General features: G+C 49.8%; 1 protein-coding gene across 1 annotated transcript in view; it reads left to right on the top strand.

Annotated features, from left to right (window-relative positions):
• The window catches only part of LOC123511387 (glutamate decarboxylase-like), a 68,657-nt gene that overhangs the window by 1,022 nt on the left and 57,635 nt on the right, over positions 1–10,000 (top strand). The window lies entirely within an intron of this gene.

The following is a 10,000-nucleotide window of genomic DNA, read 5'->3' as shown; positions in this document are numbered from 1 at the left end:
GCTGTTTCCTCTGTACATTGTATACCTTGTTTTCACTCTCTAGCTTTCCTGATACTACTTATCTTTGGAATCCTTATTCCATCACATCTCTCTTTTCCCCACTATATTTCTTGAGCACCGTAATCTCTCTCTCTCTCTCTCTCTCTCTCTCTCTCTCTCTCTCTCTCTCTCTCTCTCTCTCTCTCTCTCTCTCTCTCTCTCTCTCTCTCTCTCTCTCTCTCTCTCTCTCTCTCTCTCTCTCTCTCTCTCTCTCTCTCTCTCTCTCTCTCTCTCTCTCTCTCTCTCTCTCTCTCTCTCTCTCTCTCTCTCTCTCTCTCTCTCTCTCTCTCTCTCTCTCTCTCTCTTGCCCAGCTGTACTACAGTTAATTTCTTAACACTATGGCACTGTAACTATTTTTTGGCACTTCAACTCCCTCTGTGGCTTAACAAGTACTGTAGCTTCCTGTACCGCTCACTGTAACGCTGCAACCTTCATTGTGTTGTATGTCCCCGCCACTGTGTCATGACCTTAATTCTGGTACTGCGCTTGTTACAGTGACCTTAAATGTGGCACTGTGCTTGTTGCAGTGACACTAATTGTGGCACAGTGCTTGTTACAGTGACCTTAACTGTGGCACTGTGCTTATTACAGTCACACTAACTGTGGCACTGTGCTTGTTACAGTGACACTAACTGTGGCACTGTGCTTGTTACAGTGACACTAACTGTGGCAATGAGCTTTTTGCAGTGACTCTAATTCCTTGGCTTTGTAACTACCTTTGTCACTGTAATTCTCACTAATACAGTAACTCTTCCGAACTGTAACTCTGGCAGTGCTCTTTTTGAAATCATCTTAATTCTTGCACTGCAGTTCTTACAGTAACTCACTGATACTGTAACTGTACTAGCTGTAATTCTCTACTGTAACTCGCTCCACACTGCTAATGTCACTGATGCTCACTGCCATTGCCGCTGCGTCACTGTCACTGGCACTCAATACCATGGTACTGCAACTCATTAGCACCATGAATATATTTTGTATTGTATATAGTTTTTTTCATTCGACTCTACATATCTATCTGCGTTGGCACTGTAGACCAAGCTGGCACTACTCTACTAGGCACTACCGTCACTATAATGTACTGTAATGAATGGCACTGCAGGGCATCCACAGACACTATATTTGACCTTCAGTTGTTCACTCGGCCCAGCAGACTACAGTGAAGACAGTTTAGGCCTTATGTTGTAAGCTTATTCCCCTCCAAGTAGGCACCAATCTACAACAGGTCAGCCTGGCACTCTCTGGCACAAGATGATATCAGTATTCCTTGTTACTATACTACTATGATCACCGTGGCACTACTCCATTTTGGCACAGTATTCAACTGCATTAGACTATTGCGCCGTGGCACTATTTCACTGTGGCACCGTTTCATTGTGGTATTGTATTCCACCATGACACTATTCTAACGAGGCACAACTACACCTGGGCACTGCATTTGATTGAACTATTGTGTCCCAACACGGCACTATTTCAATGTGACACTATATTCCACTGTGGCACTGCATCTAAGCGTTCACCATGGTACTGTATGTCATTGTGCCACTGTGTTCCTCCCAGGCACTGTTTCACCATAGCGTTGGACTGAGTTGTGCTATACTGAATTCTACCTTGGCACTGTCTCACCATGGCACCTTAATTCTGCTACTGCATTTCATAGTAACTGTAATTAACTGTGGCACTGTATTTCACTGTGCTACTGGCCTTCACAGCGGCACTACTTCACTATGGCACTGTATTTCACTGTGCTACTGGCCTTCACAGCGGCACTACTTCACTATGGCACTGTATTTCACTGTGCTACTGGCCTTCACCGCGCGGCACTACTTCACTGTGGCCCTTTGACATGACTAAAGTAAAAGAAGGAAGAGAGGAAACACGGAAGAAAGAAGACTATGAGACAAGAATGAAGAAGAAAGAAATGAAGAAGGGAATAACAAAATAGAAAGACTAAACAAGAGAAGGACACAAACAGTAGCAGCATTACCAGTAAGCTATCACTGCCCTGATAAGGCGGGACCGCCGAGAGGAATACTGACACTCGGACCATTACACATTTCAAGAAGCGATTATAAAAGCAGGTAACAAGAAGGCGGTTATCACAACACTTATAGATAAAGGCCGGTGTTCTGAAACGCTCGACTCTCTCACTACGACTATTTGCACAGACGACAACAATGACTAACAGGGTTCTGAAGATTGTTTCCCCTGCTAATAATGTACAAACTCTGTTAATCTGCCACTAAAAACATAAAAGCATCCTTATAACAAACCGTGTAATTTCAAGTAGAGTCTTTTGAACGCAGTGCTTTGAATATAGGAGCGGCGCAAGTGTTTCCCAATGCGGTCCAAGGAGATCGGAATTACCAGGCAGCTGACAAGGCGTGTATTGCGGCACACTGCTGAGGACACGTGTACGCCAGCCAGGCAGGAGACGGCCACATCTCGTATCAAAATTCTACCTCCGTGTGCCTCGTCAGATGATGGTATATGTCACAGAAGTTACTTAGAAAATTAACCTCATGCAAAGTCAGTGGAAAATAAAACGTTTGAGCGAAGTATTCTCTCGTCAGCCCCGCCATTCTCTTGTCAGCCCCGCCATTCCATTGTCAGCCCCGCCATTCTCTTTGTCAGACCTGCATTTCTCTTGTCAGCCCAGCCATTCTCTTGTCAGCCCCGCCATTCTCTTGTCAGCCCCGCCATTCCATTGTCAGCCCTGCCATTCTCTTGTCAGCCCAGCCATTCTCTTGTCAGACCTGCAATTCTCTCGTCAGTCTCGCCATTCCACTGTCAGCCCCGCCATTCTCTTGTCAGCCCTCCTCTGTCTCGTCAGCCCCAACATTACATCGTCAGCCCCGCCATTCCATTGCCAGCCTCGTCAGGCTGCGCAGTGGCGATGGCACGGGCGGCGGCGCAGCGGGAATCCCTCCTTTACTATAGACAACCTTGCATCTCTGACTTACTGAGATCACGTACTGTAACTTCACTACAGACAACCTCGTAAGGGACAATAGGTCTGCTGCTGCTGCCTGACCTTCCATTGTACCTCTCCTTTCCTTTCCTACGCGTGTTCACCTGACTGTACGTGTTGCAGGGCGTACTGCTTTGACCCGGAGGCCACGGGCAGGGTTGTGCTGCAGGGCGCGAGAGTCTGTGTCAGGATTGCTATCGGGTGTAGATGGAGTTACAGAGATGCTGGTGTCATTGGCGGTGGTGTGTGTAGGACAGGCGGTGTGTGGTATAGAACAGGCGGTGTGTGTAGGACAGGTGGTGTGTGGTAAAGGGCAGGCTGTGTGTGGTGTGTGGTGTAGGGCAGGCGGTGTGTGGTGTGTGCTGTAGGGCAGGCGGTGTGTGGTGTGTGGTGTATAGGCAGGCGGTGTGTGGTTTGTGGTGTAGGGCAGGCGATGTGTGGTGTGTGGTGCAGGGTAGGCGATGTGTGTGGTGTGTGGTGTAGGGCAGGCGGTATGTGGTGTAGGGCAGGCGGTGTGTGGTGCGTGGTGTAGGTCAGGCGGTGTGTAATGTGTGGTGTAGGGCAGGCGGTGTGTGGTGTGTGTTGTAGGGTAGGCGATGTGTGTGGTGTGTGGTGTAGGGCAGGCAGTGTGTGGTGTGTGGTGTAGCGCAGGCGGTGTGGTGTAGTACAGGCGGTGTGTGGTGTGTGGTGTAAGGCAGGCGGTGTGTGGTGTGGTGTAGGGAAGGCGGTGTGTGGTGTAAGACAGGTGGTGTGTGGTGTGTGGTGTTGGGCAGGCTGTGTGTGGTGTGGGGTGTAGGGCAGGCGGTGTGTAGTGTGTGGTGTAGGGCAGGCGGTGTGTGGTGTGTGGTGTAGGGCAGGCGTTGTGTGTAGGACAGGCGGTGTGAGGTGTAGGGCAGGCGGTGTGTGGTGTGTGGTGTAGGGCAGGCTGTGTGTGGTGTGTGGTTTAGGGCAGGCTGTGTGTGGTGTAGGACAGGTGGTGTGTGGTGTGTGGTGTAGGGCAGGCTGTGTATGGTGTAGGGCAGGCGGTGTGTGGCGTGTGGTGTAGGGCAGGCTGTGTGTAGTGTAGGGCAGGCGGTGTGTAGTGTTGGCCCACTGGCACCTCCACCATTATCTCTGTCTGGCCACAGCCATGGGCACTGGTTGATGCCACATCATGCCGTGCTCCAGTCACCGCATCGCCTCGCTGACCCCTGCCTCGTCCCGACACTCCCACAGCGGACGCTCTCTTCCTTATCTCCGGTGTCTAATCATTGAAGTGTGACTATTGTGTTTCGTCACGCCGCAGAAACATACACGAGGCGTTTGGCTAATCCTTCCCAAGCATCGCCACTGGCTCAGGGATATGCTGGCGTCGCCTCGTCAGCATCCCTCGTAACGGTATGGGAATCCTCAGGTCTCGTCCCGCGCATGCAGCAGCCACCACCAGAGGGCGGCGCTACCCATTCTATCAACACCATGGCATGGCGGTGACACTCACTTCTCTCTCATCATTCTATAAGCAAGTGGAGTAATGGCTTAATAACGACAGGCCCCGCCGCCCACTGCCCATGGCCCACCGACTGCCGCGGCGGTGGCCAGCCAAACAATGGTACACAAAGGCTACCTCTCCACCACTGAGGGCCACTCGCACACCAGGTGTGCGGTAGTCCCGGTGTAGAGCACTGGGCCACCACCTGGTGTGTGGAGCCCCTGTGAGGACCACGGGATCACGAACCCTCACCCTGGAACACAAGGTCACGGTGACACCAGAGGCGCTAAAGGTCACCTTGACCAGCCTCCCTCTCTTACCCACGTTATCGATCAGCCTCCATGCCGGTCCGACCACCGGCTGCTGCTGCTGCTGCTGCTGCTGCTGCTGCTGAGCCTCTCTCTTCGTCTCTGGCAGGGCGCGCGCTGCCCGCCATCACTGCCCAGGCATCGTGCTAGCAGGGAAACACGCGCTTGTTCCCGCCACGTCCCCTTCACTGTCCTGACACACAACACCAGCACCGCAGGGAAGGACACCACTGGCCCTGGCACTGGCCCCCGCCACTGCCCACTCAGCCCGGGCCTCGCGGAGGGGCAGGCACACCTTGCCCTCATGGAGCGTCAAGGCGATGGATGGAGTGCCTTCGCCATGCACGCCACACCCATGGCACTGCTCACCTTGGGTTACTGTGCACTGGCTATTGCTGCCACACGATGGCACTGTCTGTCACACCGCGGGATTCTATCAAACTTGCATGACTCTCCAGTATCTGTTGTAATTTCTGACACTCTCCGTCACAACCTGGCACTCTATGACAAACTGTGGAAGTCTATTAAAAGTAAAATTGCAGCACTTTTGGTAACTATCTGGCACTCTTAGTCACAACCTGGCACTCTCCAACATGACCTGGCACTTTGGCATAACCTGGCACTCTCCACCACGCCCCCACAACTCTCAGTCATACATGCAAGTCGATATCACATTCTGGCACCTTTCACACCACCCTGCCGCACTGTCTGTCTCTGTCTATCTGTATAGCAGAGTGTCTATTTGTCTGTCTCTATCTGTCTGTGTATCAGTCTATCTATCTGTCTGTCTATCTGCCTGTGTATCAGTCTGTCTATATCTGTCTGTCTCTATCTGTCTGTCTATCAGTCTATCTATCAGTCTATCTATCTGTCCGTCTCGGGAAGAAGCAATTCAACTCCTCTGTTGCTCATTTTTCTCCTTTGTTTCATCCCATCATCTCATCTTTCTCTTTGTCCTTAATCCATCCCCCCCTTTCCCCTCTCTCTCTCTCTCTCTCTCTCTCTCTCTCTCTCTCTCTTGCTTTCTATCTTCTGTTTTGGTGGTCTTTATTGTCTATTTGTCAATCTATCTATCTGTCTGTCTGTCTGTCTGTCTGTCTGTCTGTCTTTTTATCTGTCTGTCCGTCCATCCGTCTGTCTCTCTGCCTGTGTGTGTGTCTGTCTGTCTTCTCTATGCAATAACACGCCTATCTGTTGTAACACGCCGTTGTTTCGTAGTGGTGGTGGTGGTAGTAGTGGTGGTGGTGATGGTGGTGGTGGTGGTGGTGGTGGTGGTGGTGTAGTCAGTTCAGCGTTGCAGGACATTTGCAGGCTGCTATGTGGGTCCTGTCCTCTCCGCCCCCCCAATCAATACATACTCCCTCTCTACAGTTTACGCCACCACAAGCTCCCTATACTACACACACACACACACACACACACACACACACACACACACACGTACACCACCCCTGCCCTCACATTTCAGTACACCCACAATATACATCACTCAACACTTCCAGACATCTCCCCTCTCCCTCTCACCCCTTATTTTGTCCCTCTCACCTCTCCCCCTCTCCTCCTCTCCCCCTCTCTCTTCTTCCCCCTCTCTCCTGTCACCGCGGACCCTGCCAAGCTATAAGTGCTTCCCTGTAAAGTGCCAAGTGGAATGTACGTATATAGGGTGTCAGTGCTATATTTCTCACCCTGTCACCCTTTCCACCTCACCCTTTCACTCTATCAGCCTGTCACCTTTACTTGCTGGTCACACACACACGCACACCGGCCGGGTGGAGATATTTGGGTGTGTCTCCTTTCACGTGTAGCCCCTGTTCACCTAGCAGTGAGTAGGTACAGGATGTAAATCGAGGAGTTGTGACCTTGTTGTCCCGGTGTGTGGTGTGTGCCTGGTCTCAGGCCTATCCGAAGATCGGAAATAATGAGCTCTGAGCTCGTTCCGTAGGGTAACGTCTGGCTGTCTCGTCAGAGACTGCAGCAGATCAAACAGTGAATTACACTCTCTCTCTCTCTCTCTCTCTCTCTCTCTCTCTCTCTCTCTCTCTCTCTCTCTCTCTCTCTCTCTCTCTCTCTCTCTCTCTCTCTCTCTCTCTCTCTCTCTCTCTCTCTCTCTCTCTCTCTCTCTCTCTCTCTCTCTCCTCTCCATTCCCTCTCTCCTGTCATGGCTTGCTCCACCATTTATCACCCTTCGTTGCTCTCCCTCCTCTCATTCTCTCCCTCTCCCTCCTCCCCATTCCTCTCTCTCTCTCTCTCTCTCTCTCTCTCTCTCTCTCTCTCTCTCTCTCTCTCTCTCTCTCTCTCTCTCTCTCTCTCTCTCTCTCTCTCTCTCTCTCTCTCTCTCTCTCTCTCTCTCTCTCTCTCTCTCTCTCTCACCCTTGGCTATACTCACGCCCCTTGGGACTAGTAAGCCAAACACCTGAGCCAGAGAGAGAGAGAGAGAGAGAGAGAGAGAGAGAGAGAGAGAGAGAGAGAGAGAGAGAGAGAGAGAGAGAGAGAGAGAGAGAGAGAGAGAGAGAGAGAGAGAGAGAGAGAGAGAGAGAGAGAGAGTCATCATCACCATCACTATCAGCAACCTCACCTCCACATGAGAAGCTTTCACCACCACCATCATCATCATCACCACCATCACCATCACTACCACCACCACCATCACCACTACTGCCACCACCTTCATTATCACCACCTCTCTGCAACCTTCCCCTCTTCATCTCTCGATAATCTCCATAACATTTTTTTTTTTTTCATTAATAAGTTCATTAAGGAGTTTTATCCTACATGTTTACTCTATGTACTGTACGTACGCACATTCATTTAAGTATATGTTTGTGAGATCAGCTGTGGACTGTAAAATACGAGTATGAATATCAACATTTTTGCTTTTAATCCTTCCAGCAACATTATTCACGGTTCCGGGGGAGTAAATTGATTGCAGTGTAAAAAGTACGAAAAACACTTGCGATAATAAATCAAACGTACTGAACATGCGTTATTGACCTCGTCTTCATACTGAGTCGCTGTTTGCTTCTGCCGAATGACCTTCACTTGTTCCTAGCTTCTCTCTCATGTTCCCTTCTACACAATCTATCCATCTTATTCTGTCTTTTCCTTTCCTCTCCTTTCTTTCCTTGTACTTTCATGTCACCTTGTCACCCCTATCTCCAATGTTCGTTGTTCGTTGGTCTGTTGACAGTCCTTGTCATACGAGGCAGTTGACAGTGGTGTAGTAGCAGACCAGGGCTCGTGTTCACAAACGCGGTGTTCTCTCACCAAGACTGTTTTTAAATGTCACCGATGATTGTTTGGTGGCCATTTGTATTTTCCTAAGTGGTGTGAAGCCCATGCTAAAATATTACTGCAGTCATAGAAAATCCTTGAAAAAAAGAGAGAATTTTGGATAAAGCTTGCTCCGCTGAACGCCAAGACGCCGAGACGGTTCTGTATACAAACCAAATCGGTCCAGGTGTTGGTTTTGAGTATCGTCCTTGACTCAGCACCTGCACAGTGCACAATCCCTCACTGGGCCAGGCGTCCACCACAGCCCTGCTGATGACCTGTCAGTGAGGAGCTGTGATCGCATTCAGTAGTGACAAGGCGCCAGGCACCGTCACCATAATATTGCCTTTGCCTCTGGCGCCGCGCTCGAGACACTTAAAGCAGCCATGGAGCCACGCTCAGGTTACTGTCGCCACCGCTGGCACACCACAATTCCCCCCGCACTGACACCGACGAGCCGCCGTGGTGCCATGGTGCCGTGGTGCCGTGGTGCCATGGCCAGCAATTAACCTATAGCCTTCAGGCGGTGGCGTAGTGGATAAGGTGGTGAGCGTGGGATCGAGCAGACCTCCACTTGTAGGTTCGAATCCCACCACATACCGCTTTGAAGCTATGCCATTTATCGAGTGGTTTGATGTTACCTACATGTCACCATGATACACAGGTTCTAGGTGGTTACACCAAAGATGCACTTAGGTGGTGATATGGGCCCTAATATGGCTACCATTAAAAAGAAAATTGCCTGCGCCACTAATAGGCGGAAGGTGAACAACGCTTCCCACATACACTCTTCAAGTATGCCTACAGGCGCTATAGGCCGTAACATAAAAAAAAGTCTGCCACAAGACCATTATGTGACGTGCTATATACACTCAGCTCCCTACTTGACGAGGCAATTTTCCTACTTATACATCCATTTCAAGACATTTGTCTCAGATTTTTGCTAACTCTTTTCATCTTTTAGGGAACTGGCAAGCAAGTGGGTCTTTTCTTTTCATTTTTTGTTGCCCTTGGCCAGCTTCCACTATTCCATAAAAAATAAATAAGTGACACCTATTATTCTTTTTCATGGCAGCTGTCATTGGTTAGAACTGCCTCTCACGTGTACCTTAGATAGCCTTCTTCATCTCTCCACTCCACACCCCACTTCCCGTCTCTTCCCAATCCCCATGCTCTCTCTCTCTCTCTCTCTCTCTCTCTCTCTGCTTATAAGCTGTTTTTATAGCTTAAAATTGGCTATATAATAAATATTGAACATCATATGTATAAATACTAAGGCATAATAAAGTGTGTGTGTGTGTTTCACTGTTTGATTGATCTGCTGCAGTCTCTGACGAGACAGCCAGACGTTACCCTACGGAACGAGCTCAGAGCTCATTATTTCCGATCTTCGGATAGGCCTGAGACCAGGCACACACCACACACCGGGACAACAAGGTCACAACTCCTCGATTTACATCCCGTACCTACTCACTGCTAGGTGAACAGGGGCTACACGTGAAAGGAGACACACCCAAATATCTCCACCAGGCCGGGGAATTGAACCCCGGTCCTCTGGCTTGTGAAACCAGCGCTCTAACCACTGAGCTACCGGGCGTGTGTGTGTGTGTGTGTGTGTGTGTGTGTGTGTGTGTGTGTGTGTGTGTGTGTGTGTGTTATCAGGTTTACATATCAGTTTGTTTTTTCTTCGTAATATCTTTGCCCAGCTTACAGTGTGGCAGTGCACAGTCAAACAGAAAGGCAACATGAAGGAGTAAAAAAAATCATAATGAAGATAATGTAATAATAATTGTACAAACATCATTAGTTGGCAAGTTGGTAACATCACAGGGGGGGGGTGTTAGGAAGGTAAGAGTAAAGGAGGGAAGGGAGAGGGGAGGGGGAAGGTCGGCTGGGGTGGGAGGACTGTTTACTAACTGCGAGCCATGTCCAGTGTTGCTTCA

Source organism: Portunus trituberculatus, chromosome 31 (assembly GCF_017591435.1).
Source record: "Portunus trituberculatus isolate SZX2019 chromosome 31, ASM1759143v1, whole genome shotgun sequence".
Taxonomy (NCBI): domain Eukaryota; kingdom Metazoa; phylum Arthropoda; class Malacostraca; order Decapoda; family Portunidae; genus Portunus; species Portunus trituberculatus.
The sequence above is the reverse complement of the archived record's forward strand: the minus strand, read 5'-3'. Positions and strand labels throughout refer to the sequence as shown.